Here is a 12,228-nt window from a genome sequence, read left to right as displayed (position 1 = left end):
ATCCAACGGTTCAATGAAAAGGATTTGATTTCTCGATATGGTTCGCTAAAGACAATAATAATAAACAATGCCTATGATTTTAATGGAAAGATGATGGTGAAGTCATATGGAAAATAGAATATTAAATACTTGAACTCATCCCCATATAAGCCAAATATAAATGGTATTGTTGAAGTTGCCAACAAAAATATCAAGAATATTGTTTAAAAGATTGTTATCTCCTATAATGATTGGCATGAAATGTTTTTTTTATGCTCTTCATACATATCAAAATACAGTGAGAAATTTACATGAGTCACAACATATTTCTTAGTTTATAAAATGGAGGCAGTGATGCCTCTAAAAGTGGACATTCCTTCCCTAAGGTTTTGTTGAAGGTGGAATTAGAAAATTTATGGTGGAACAAGGTACTATATGAATAGCTAAATATGATTAGCGAAAAAAAGCTAGTTGTTTAATGATATAATCAACTATATGTTGAGGGGGTATGCCTGAGGCTGTCATGAGTATTGGTTGTATAAACCAAATACGGTTTATTTATAGACACGCGCGTGCACACATATAAAAATTGTATTAGTACATAAATATAGTGAAATAATTTGATTAATGATTTTTGGGTAGGGTCTCATGTAAAGAAGATTTTGCATAAATCTTGTTAAAATTGTATGAATCCTTTCAATTTTAGTAAAAAAAACCTTTCCATATTTGAAGTGTATATGTAAAATAAGTCTTATGTTTGAGGTATTTGTTGTGAGGGTTTCTGTTTAAGGGAGACTTTGTCCTTTTAAAAATCAATTACCAATTTCGTTTATACATTATTACTTTTAAAAGTAGAAATTGTATAAAAAAGATCAGGTGTTACTAATATTGCATCATATTCTTATTTCCAAACTCTTGTGTAAAGTTTTAGTTAAAATAAAATGCCTTAGCATTAGCTTAGGCAAATATTTTTCAATTTCTATCTTTATTTTTATCCTCTATAACATGAAAATTACCCTTTATTACCATGGAAAACTAACCTATGTTGTGGAAATAGACCCTTTAGGCTTTTGAGTCCTTGTTGCTAGCATGCTTAAATTGCTCTTTTTTTATAGGAATATCATGATTGGAATATGGCAATGGACTTCCATCACACTTATGAGTGCATGATTTTTGTCTAATAAAGAAAATAAAGTCTTGCCAATTTATCTTTAGCTCTTTGTGTTATTAATATGAAACCTCTTTAGTAAAGCATCCATTAATATAAGCAAACACAACAAAACCCATCTCTTAGTGTGTTTTTTAGTGTGAGAAGTTTAGCAGAAAGACAACTTGAAAATCTTAGTTATTGGCCCTAAAATTGCATTAATTCTATTTGGCCATATTTAGGATGTTTTGATTTAGATGCACAATCTAACGAGACTTGAAGGATTTTGAGAATATACTTTGTTATTAAAAATAAATACGCATTAAAAAAATGTGAAACATGGTAAATGATAGGTGTTAGAGGTTCAGGGCTTGCTTCTCTAGGGTCTTTATATTCTTATCCCACGCTTTGTTTTCTTTTCCCTTACATTTGATATAGTTACCCTTATCTTCATGTTTGATTCTTTTATTCCTTGTAAACCTAGTAATATTTTCATTTAGGTTGAAGATTCTAGTAAAATTAAGTCTACATCCGTGAGTTTAATTCTAGCATATATAATAAAAGCCTAAAAAGTACGTGTGTTCCTTTTTTGTGTGTTGAAATATGTATGACTCTTTTATGAAAGCTTAAGTTATATAACATCAAAAACAAAATAAACAAAGATGTTTTCTAATTTATGACTTGTCTTTCTTTGCTTTTGTGTTCCAAAACAATTTTGGTTAAGAATTTTTTTTTTTTAATATTCTCTGCTATACATGCTTATAAGGTGTGGTCACATCTAAATTCTCAAGCTCTTGGGAATTAGAATTGTTGGTAAAAAAAACAAGGCATAACTGCAATTGAGGCATGAAGGCTTTGGCTTGTTGTTCCTTTTTACTCATGAAACCTATAATGAGCAAGTAGTCTAGGATGATCGCTTCACTTTTATTTTATTTACTTGATAATAATTATGTGCTTAGTAAACATGGATGTATTATCAATTCATGTATTTTGAAAATAAATTAATGAAATCTCTTATGTTTGAGGATTAATGTTAAATTGTTTTTCATTAAAAAGTCAAAATCAACAAAATCTCTTATGTTTAGGATTAACATTAAAGTTTTTCTAAAGAAGAAAAATATTGATGGGTCTCCCATTCTTACCGACCAGTGTTATTTTTTAATGATTTTTAAAAAAATCATGAATAAGCTTGGAAATAAATTAAGCAAATAATAGCATGCATATAATAAGTTTAGGAGAAAACACATAGTAAAGATAATATTTTATTCAGAAGGATACAATAAAAGTGATATTTATCTTACCTTAAATATAACTAACCTTTCATCTGAATCTCTAAGACCAACACTTATTTTAGAATTCATAGTTTTTTTAATTACAAGGTGGCAATTTTATTTTTTCAATTTTATCTTTTAGTTTCGGAGAGTCCCATATTTAGTATGATGTGACATATTTGTTCAATGATAATTGTGGTTTAATGGATAAAAAACTAAGCACAAGAAATGAGCAAAGATGGTAATAATCTCACTAGTAGGTCATATGGTGATCTTAATATTTTGTCTTTATTTCTATTATACTAATATTCAAATTGAATATAAGGTCTTAATATAAGTCTAGAAATACTCTTGGAGTTACGTGCATAATTTTTTAAAAGTAACAAGAGATTCCTTATTATACACCAATTAGGTAATGAATATAAATGTGAACATCCCACACTATCTATATACCATCATGTGGCCAAAACCTTATTAAAAAGTTATTTGATTTTGTTCCAATAAAAGAAAATAATACAGAAGACAATTATTTGACTAAACATGAGTCATAATGTAAAACCTCGAGAATAAACTTATATAAATTTTTTTTTTAAAATTTAAAACTTTAATAATAAATATAGTAATAATAAAAATACAAAATAATAATAATTATGAAGACAAAAAGGGGTGGCTCAAATTGTGAAAAAGAATAGAAATGAGGTCAAAGTATAATTAAGAAAAAATGAGACTATAAATATCCTATTTTTTCTCCTTTGAAAACCGGCAGCACACATACAAAAAGAGAGGAGATTTTCATATTTTTCTATCAAATTTGGGAGAAAAAACACCAAGATTTAGCAAATTTTACAAGTCTTAGACAAGTTTTGTTAGAGGGAAACATCATTTAATAAGAGAAATTGCAAGAAACAAGTGTTGGAATTGTGAGGAGAAGAGAGGTGAGTGGCCGACTACATGCAAGAAGAAAAGAGCTAAGATTTTTCAATCAATTGAGAAGTAAAGCTCAAATTTCCCTCAATTAAGGAGTTCTAAACGCAATTTTACGAATTAAGCTTCAATTTGGTTGAAATTGCATAATTTTCTTGAATTTGGAATTAGGGTTCTTGAAAATAAATTAGGGAAAATGCAAAATTACCTAAAATTAGATCAATTAGAGTGATTTAAATTACCTTGGATGTGAAATTATTTAAGGACAATAAAGAAAAAAAATCCATGAAAAAAAGGTCCAAGGTGGCTGGCAATTAGAAGGTTGAATGAGAGGAGCAAAACTAGTGATTTTCTTTGTTAGATTGTTCTTAATGTATTGTTGTAATGTGAATGATGATTAGAAAATAAAATTTTCATCTATGAAGGAGAAGGAACTTTTAGTTTCTTTGGGGCCAAGGTCGACTAAGATGAAAATTAGTAGGGGGAGGGGGGTTTTGAGATTTCATATGAAAATTATGAGTGAATTAGGTGTAGCAAAAAGTTTACTAACAATAGAAACAAGATAACTTGATGATACGAGAATTGCATAAATCAGTTTCATAGGCTACGAGGGGTGAAAATGAGTTTAAAGGCCACATGTATGGCCTATGACGTGTTTTGGGGTTCGTTGTGAAAGGTAGGAAATTGTAGACGTAAAAGATGTGCATATTTCTTAAGGTGGTTCTAGACCACCGTACAAAAAAAAGGGGCAAAATTAGTGCAAATGGCCTTGGAAGGTGACATTTATGAAGGTTGTCATACATATAGTGTGGGATTAGCTATCTTGAGAGAGAGAAGGGAAAAAAGATAGTTGGAGATGCAATTAATTCATTGGCGTAAAACTAGGTAGATTCGTTGCCTTGATTCCTGAGAGGATTCGAGCTTAAAGAAGATCAAATTTGGGGAGGGTTCCTTATATAAATTGTTTGGTATGTTAGCTTTCTAACAAGTCCAACCTCGTTTAATTTGAATCTCTAAAACTCCAAATATAGACAAATATATGAGGAGAGGTCGAGTTATCACCTCTATGGACAGATTCAACCAAATTGACAAAACGAGAAAACTTAACCATGTTAAAGGTGGAATTAGGTTTTCCTTATTTTGTAAAATGTGTAGTGTAATGTCCTGATTTGCGAAGGGAAATAAACCATAATTGAATTTGAATTTGTGATATTCGTGATGACTTGATAATAAACTGTAATCCTAAGGAGATAATAGGAATATAAATGTAAGGGAAAGAAAATTATAAAAGAGGAATGAATGTTGCGTCATTACTATTATTATTTTGTGAAATGTAAGTTGAGTATGGAATAATGTGGTATACTTGTGGATTTAGGAGGAATCGTAAAAGGAGTACAATAGTAACAAGGGAGCGTAAGCTAAGCTTTTGTGACAGGTAGGTACTCCACACCTATACCTTTCTTAAATAACAATGATTTTAGTAATCTATTCTAGTTCGGATTCCGCACTTACGGATGAATCCAAAGGGGAAAATATGATGAAATGAATAAGGAATGAATCTGATTTTGCTTATGGATTTCGATTATGAATAATGAACTATAATAATAATTCAAAGATAACCACTTCTAGATTTGATTAGCTGATCTCGAATATGGGAGGCTAATGATGTTAGCAAGAATTTATAACATTGGTCCCAGCTGTGGTGGGAGAAGCTCCTGTTTGCGCGAGTCTATTCCTTCTCATTGTGCAACGTTGTCTTTTCTTGCTCTCTGTGTTTTGGTAGTCTTTTCTTCCTCTATCTGAGTTACATATCTATGGCTAAATCAAAGAAAAAGTCTTTTCTTTTATGGTTTGCTCAGCAAGATTACAGACTCCACTTTTCCCGCCCTTCGTCCACTTCGTGTGCACCAAGGTCTCTATCTCGTAGTAGTCACCTGTCCTGCAGGATCCACTGGCTCCTTCTAGAGCCTCCACCTTTTCTAGAACTAAGGTGGTCTTCGTAGATGTTGTTGGTTCCTCTCACGGGGTTAGGGTTTGCTCGAAGGGTAAGAAGAGGACATGCGGAATAAACCATCCACTGCACCATCACCCTCCTCTCTTGCCTCTCATGGACGAAATGATGGCTCTTCTGGCAATGCTAGGCTTCAACATCCTCTAGATGACCATTATGTTGGATCAGTTATATTGTTTGGAAATTCCCAGGGTTTTCAACCTTGATTAAATTCATTAACAGTTCTTGGAAACACAAAGCAAATTTTACTATGCATGACTCTTGCTGGCTAATTTTTGCTTTCTCTTTGGAACTAGAAATGCTTGATGTTCTTGGTGGAGGCCTTTACTATATCTATGGCCGGCCACTTATTCTAAAGGTCATGCCAGAGTTTTTTGATTTTACAACCTTCGATATGGTGCATATACCAATCTGGGTAAGATTTCCCAACTTGCCTCTCAAATGCTGGTCTTCTATCTGCCTTTGAAAACTTGCCAGTATGCTTAGGAAGCCCATTCAATATGATGCTCCTATTGTTTCCATAACCCGACTTTCGTACGCTAGAGTTCTCATAAAGGTTGACCTACTTACTGATCTGTCTACCTCTATCAATCCAGTCCTGCCCAATGGTTCATCCTTAGCTCAGCAGGTAAATGTATGAATCCTTACCTCGCTTCTGCAAACTATATAGAGTTCTTAGGCATACAGTTTCCACTTGCAATAAAGGGACTGGTCACAAGCGTAAATAACAATATCATGAAGCTCATGTTCGCTCTTCTAGCCCTTTTATAGAAACTGTTGCTGTTGAAAAACAACAACCATACAGTGAAAGCCTTTATGATGAACCATCCATCGATTCAATGTCTGCTGAAGTTGCCACAACCGTGGAAGAGAGGCCTGTAACTCCTGGGTGCAAAAGGACCAAACTAGCTAAAGTAGGACATTCTGGTGCTAAACACTCTGCTTCCCCAAATGTTGTACATATCTATGATAATCGTAATGTTATTGCAGATATGGGGCCTCTAAGAGGCAATATCTAACTCGGAGTAGAGTCACTGCAAGCACTAGCTTTAGTCAGTAGGGGAGACATAATAGAGTATCCAAGACCTCTGTTATGGCTGCTTTAAGGCATTGGAGCAGCTCTGATGATTCTGCTACCTCATCTTCTCTCTGATTTTCTCTCTTGGTTTCATTATATTTGTAGATCTTTATTTATAAGGGAGCATGTTCAATTGTTCGCTCTGCTATCTTATTGTGTATCTTGTAATGGATTTGTTGTGTTGTTTTTTTTATCCTAAGCTGATCAAGTCCCTACTGCCTTTTGTCATGGTTCTGGTTTTTCTTTTATTGCTTGTTAGGCTTGTTCTGCCTTTTGCTGTCTTTATATGGCCCTGTTCTCTATGTTGGTTCTTCTTGCTTGCATTCCCTTTTGCCTTGTGCTAGGGTTAGCCTGTTATTATGTTGTTGGTTTTGCTTTTTGTGCAAGTTCTCTACCTGTTTGCTCTCTTGTTCTTCTTGTTTGCTTTCCCTTAGACCTTGTGTTGGGTTTAACCTATTGCTGTGTTGTTGGGTTTGCCATTTATGCAGGGTTCTTACTTGTTTTCTTTTGGCTTTTGAAGTCGAGATTTGATTATTGTTGCTGGCTGTGTTGGTGCATTTGCCTCCTCATTTGCTAGGTGGTTATGCTGATGCATTGTTATCTGTTGTTCAATCTTGTTGTGTTCTTTCCTGGCTTTTGTAGTCGAGGTTAACTTGTTGTTGGTGCATTGCCTGCTTCCCCATCAGATGATGTTATAGGTTGGTTTAGTTATACTGCTGGATATCTTGTTGCTTTGCCTGCTTGCTTCACATATAGGTGTTGTTGGTTGGTTGTGCATGTTGGCTGTGTTTGTGCCTGCTTCTGGGTTTTGAAGTTGAAGCTAGTTTGCCGTAGTGTTGCTGGTTGCTGTTTGTGCTGGTACATTGTTTGCTTGCGTCCTTTGCTTTTTTGGGTTATATTCTTTTGCTTCAGTTGTATTTGCTGTTTAGTTTAGATAGGTATTTGATCTTAGTTTAGTTTCTAGTCCTTATGTTTAGATCAGTTTTGGCCTATGTGAAAGTTTGTTCCCCTAGCCTTCTTTAGGTCTAAGGGAGCTTGTTCCCTTCTTCCTGTTCATAGTTGTATATATTTTAATTTGCTGGTTCTCCAGCTCTATTTGATTTGATCTATATATTAATTACATTTGATAAAAAAAAAAAAGAATTTATAACATCGACATAACTATGATGGAAAGTTGAGGAATATTGAACTTGATTAACTATTTAGGTTAAGAATAGTTAATGATATCGATGGATGACATCGGTATCGGCAAACCTATGAAAACTTGATTGGCTTTCATAAGGAGAAAGCTAATGATGTCAAAAATCCTTGACATCGGCATTACAAAAAATATTTCCAAGGTATTATGGAAAACTGATTGACTACTTCGGGTTGGAAATAGTTAATGGCATCAACCGGTTAAGTTTATATCGGCATTACCAAAGATTTGATTAGTCGGTCCCGGTAAGGACGACTAATAACACTGATGGGAATCATTAGTGTCGGTAGTGGCCTCCCCAAAATTAGGATGAAATAGCATAATTGGTGTTCTTGATGAAAAATAATTGATAATATTTATGAAAACGAAATGATAAACGATTTCAAGAATAATAAATTCTAGACGTAGTAAATGATGATTAAGTATGAATTACAAGAAACTACGATTATGTACCACTAAGTGTGTGTGTATGTGTGTGTGTGTGTGTGTGTGTGTACATGTATTATGTGATTCTCTCTTATCTGTTATATTTTACCATTGTTCTACTAACACACTTTTGTATCAATACAAGTATACTTAAGAGTTATTCACCTTAGTTGGTCTTCAATCTAGTAACTTAGTCCATATAGCAATGAAGATCAACTTGAAGCTACAACAAGATGATGGTAAGCTATTATCTAATCCTTTATTGTATCGACAACTAGTAAAAAGTTTGAATTATTTAATGATTACTCAGTTTGATATTTCTTTTGTTGTACAACAATTTAGTTAGTTTATACAAGTGCCTTATTATTCTCGTTTGATTGTTGTATGACTTATCCTTTATTATCTCAAAGATACTTATAGTTGTGGGTTATTCTTTTCTATAAGGACTTCTTTATAGTTGATGAGTTTTAGTGATGTGGATTCGGCAGGTTATCATGATACTCGTCAATTATTTACTAGTTGGTTTATATTTCTTGGTGATGCTTTTATTTCTTCAAAGAATAAAAAGTAAGATTGAGTTTCTAAATTCTCAATCGATTTTGAATACTATAATATGCCATCCTTGTTTGGCTTCTAGGTCTATTGGGTGAACTTGATATTTTTCAATTTACTCTTACTCCTCTTTATATTAATAACACCAATGTTATTCGAATTATTGCTAATATGGTCTTTTATAAGCGCATCAAGAACATTGAATTAGATTATCCTTTTATTTATAAAGTATTTGACTAATATATGATATAGACGATTGATATGTTAATTAAAGCTCTATCTTGTCATTAATATTAATTTATGGTTGATAAATTGATACTCCGTGATCCACCAGCATCAAATTGAAAAGGGATATTAGTTGTAATATCTTGTTTTAGAAAGACTTATTGATATGCAATTACTTGATTTAAGGAGCTTCATCTAAAAAGATTGACTGATATACAATTACTTGGTTTAAGGAGCGTGATTTAAAAAGATTGACTGATATGCAATTACTTGATTTAGAAAGCTTGATCTATGGAGATTGATTGATAGACAATTAGTTATGCATAACTGCCTTTTTAGAGAGATTATAATTATGATCCAAGAGTGATTATACGATGTAAATATATTAGTAATTGACAATTTAAAGAGAAGAGATCCTCTATTAAGAGGTATTCAAACCTTTTTAACATCAATTATAGATTTCTTAGTGCATGTGAGAGGCTCAATATTTTTAGAAAATTATACCAAGGCCTCTTATTATTTTGATCTACCATATTATAAGAATTTTGAAGGTGACCAATTATAACTTGATTTCCCAAAACATTATCTTGTTAGGCAAAATGGTTAAGATCTATCTAATATTACTTGACAACATTTCTTTTAACTAATTATCTCTACCAAGTTTCATTTTAAGACAAGAAATTACAAATGATATAGAGAATTTGGTATATAACTTGTCTAAATTTCCCTAGTTAAAATAAGGATAGAGGAAAAGTTTTTGTTAGGAATCATATTAAAGAAAACCTGAAACCAAATTGATGACAAAGCATATCTTTTGGCTTGAAGATGGAATGATAATAATTGGTCGATCTAGAGGCATAACTTATTCATCATCCATGGCTATAAAAGAGGTATAATTCTTAGTCCATTTATCTTAATACTATTATAAAAAGAAAGGAGGGTTCACCTTTTTCAAATTTCTCAAGAATAACAATTGGTGTTATTATCATATATTAATCATTAAGAGGTAGATAAACAATTGATTGATATAAAGCCTTCTTTTATAACACTTATTATAGGGTTGTCTTCCATGTTTATTTAATGTTACAATAGTAGTAAGAGAGGTCAAATCATGTCTATATGCATTAAAAAGATTGTTTCAACATCATAGAAATTTGTTCTAGTTTCTTCATCTCTTATACTCTCATTTATATTGTCTTTCTCTAAGGAAAAACTATCTTTTATGATTACATCTATCATTGTAGAGATGAATTGTATACTATTATAATTATCTTTAACTTATAAGAGATGTATTATGAGAGACTCTATTCTTGAGGACATAAAAGTTGTAACTTTAGTCTCACGAGGGTTTACTTATTTTAACAGCAATAGGGGTGAATCATTAATAGTAACATTAATTATAGGTCAAATATCTTTAGAAAAGACAACAATAATCTTTAGAGCTTCGACAATTAAAGTGATATTCATAACAAAAGTAGTAGTAAGGGTGTTTAAGCAACATCTAGGGGTAGTACAAGTTAAGAAATATATGGCTGCAATATTTTCTATATGATAGGGACTGATAGAGAATGAGTGGTCTTTAAAGATAGTAACTAAGAATTATACGAAAAATAGAGTAAAGTAGAGATTAAAAATTAATTCAAAATATAATTTTCATTGAATAAGATGCTTACCTTTGGCCTACTTCTTAGCCTAATGATTGAGGTTTCATCTTCTTCATATTCTTTAATTTTAGAAAGATGTTAGGTGAATTAGAATTGACTGCCATCGATGGTTGAGAAGTATTGAAAGGATGAGAAATTACACAAGAAAAACACAAAATAGAATAAAAGAAAGATTATCGAGTAAAATGAAACAAAGGTGTTCATACTTGTATCGTTATGTATAGGCCTTTTACTTGATCTTTTAGCTAGGCTTCTAGATATTTTTCTTTTATTTCCTTGATTGAGTGACTTTTCATTAGAGAATAATTTTTCTACCATTTCTTCTAGAAAAAGCTTTGAAAATGATATCCAAGGTCTTCTTATATAAAAGAAAAAAACCCTTACTGTTTGCCCTATAGTTAAGAGAAAATCCCTTACTTAAAAGAATCTGAAGTGATTCTTTGTTATTTCAATCATTTCTTCAACTTGTTTCAAATTATTAAAAGTCATCTTATCTAAATAAGCTTTTTTCACAACATAACATATTAAGAATCGAATACACTAAATAAAATCATATTATGTAGATACGAAATAAGGGTTGTATGACACGTAAAAATAATAATTGTTCTTTGAAATTGGGTAGGATTTTAGTAGAATTTCTCCTATATAGAAGGAGTTTGGGGTAATATTTAATTTTAGTAGGATTTCACTTATGCTTGAACCCATCATAACATTCCATATATATTACCATACATTATAAAAGGCCTATAGATAATGACTCTAGATAATTGAATGATGTTGAGTATCTTTTAATATTTTTATTTTTTATTAAATCTTTGTTGCATCTTGTCTAACCATTTAATACAATCTACAAAAGTAATGTTAGGCCACATATGGATCAACTTCTTACATATATTCAAGTTTATATGATTATCTTGAAAATGAGCTATTACTTTATATATATAAAGTATGAGGAGCAAATTTTTTAAAAAAGAAAAAAAAGGAGAAGTATATTCATTATTCATATGAATAGTAAAGGAGGAAAAAAAATCCCAATTCTTTAATACTTTACATAACTAGTTAGTTGTGTGTGTGTGTGTGTGTGTGTGTGTGTGTATCCCTTTATGACCCTAATTCCATAAGAGTTTTAAATTGTAGTAAAAAGAAAAAAAATTAAAAGACAGAAGATTACAATGTAAAACACAAAGAAAATGCATGGCCAAAATGTCAAAGTTTTTAAAATTGTCATTTTGATCCAAAAGTTTATTTTGTATATTTTTAGCCACTACGTTTAAGAGAGAAGAGAGGAATTTATTGAAAAATAATGAAGGAGAGATAAAGTTATCGGGTGACCGCATTCTGACCATAAAAAAAGGATATTTATGTTCATGAGTTTCTAAATGTGTTCTCTCTAAACATGATGAGAAAAGTATATCAGGTTCCACTTCTTTTATTTTCATTTTTTTAGAGAGATTTTAGGGTTGTTAAATGACTTTCAAAGGTTTATATAGTATTTTAAAGACGTTTTCGAGTTAAAAAGAGCTAAAAATTAGTTTTTTAAGGTCTAAAATTATAGATTCTAATTCCAAGGACATATGACCACTACAAGCGACTTTATTGCCTGTCTTAAAAACAAATACAAGAGTAGATGATACATTATCCTCTCTTAAGGAAAACAAAAATAGATGTACCTAGTCTTTTTCATTCAGACTAGACGTGTGAGGCTGGTCATCGACATCAAATCTTCATTTTCTTCTTTTTTTTTACAGAATTT

The sequence above is a fragment of the Populus nigra genome, chromosome 9 (genome assembly GCF_951802175.1).
Source record: "Populus nigra chromosome 9, ddPopNigr1.1, whole genome shotgun sequence".
Lineage (NCBI taxonomy): Eukaryota > Viridiplantae > Streptophyta > Magnoliopsida > Malpighiales > Salicaceae > Populus > Populus nigra.
The sequence above is the reverse complement of the archived record's forward strand: the minus strand, read 5'-3'. Positions refer to the sequence as shown.